Source organism: Nematolebias whitei, chromosome 24 (genome assembly GCF_014905685.2).
Source record: "Nematolebias whitei isolate Nwh7 chromosome 24, NemWhi1, whole genome shotgun sequence".
Lineage (NCBI taxonomy): Eukaryota > Metazoa > Chordata > Actinopteri > Cyprinodontiformes > Rivulidae > Nematolebias > Nematolebias whitei.
Window position 1 is genome coordinate 1,158,050 of NC_056521.1, and position 454 is coordinate 1,158,503.

Sequence of the window (454 nt, forward strand, 5' to 3'; positions counted from 1 at the left end):
CAGGGGACTGAACTTTGTGGTTGCACCAAGTAGAATTCCTCTGGTGGAGATGATCACAGCTACTGAGTCAGCCATCCGCAACAACAAAATTAAAGAGTGTGACGCAGAACAGCTCAGAATCAAAGTTTCATCCTGCCTCAGCAATGCCAAACCACCACCTTCCAACATCAGTAGAGAGGAGAGAGATGCACTCACCACTCTTAGCAAGGACAAAAACATCATCATTCTCCCAGCAGACAAAGGAAGGTGCACAGTGATTTTGAACCAGAAAGACTATCATGAGAAAGTTATGACACTCCTTAGTGACTTAAACACTTATGAACCTCTGAAAAGAGATCCAGGAAGTGGTTACAAGAAGAAGTTAATAGATGGCCTGAAAAATTTGGAGCAGGACAAGGCTATTGACTGTTTTCTGTACCACAGACTGTACCCAGGGGAGGCCACACCTAGTCTG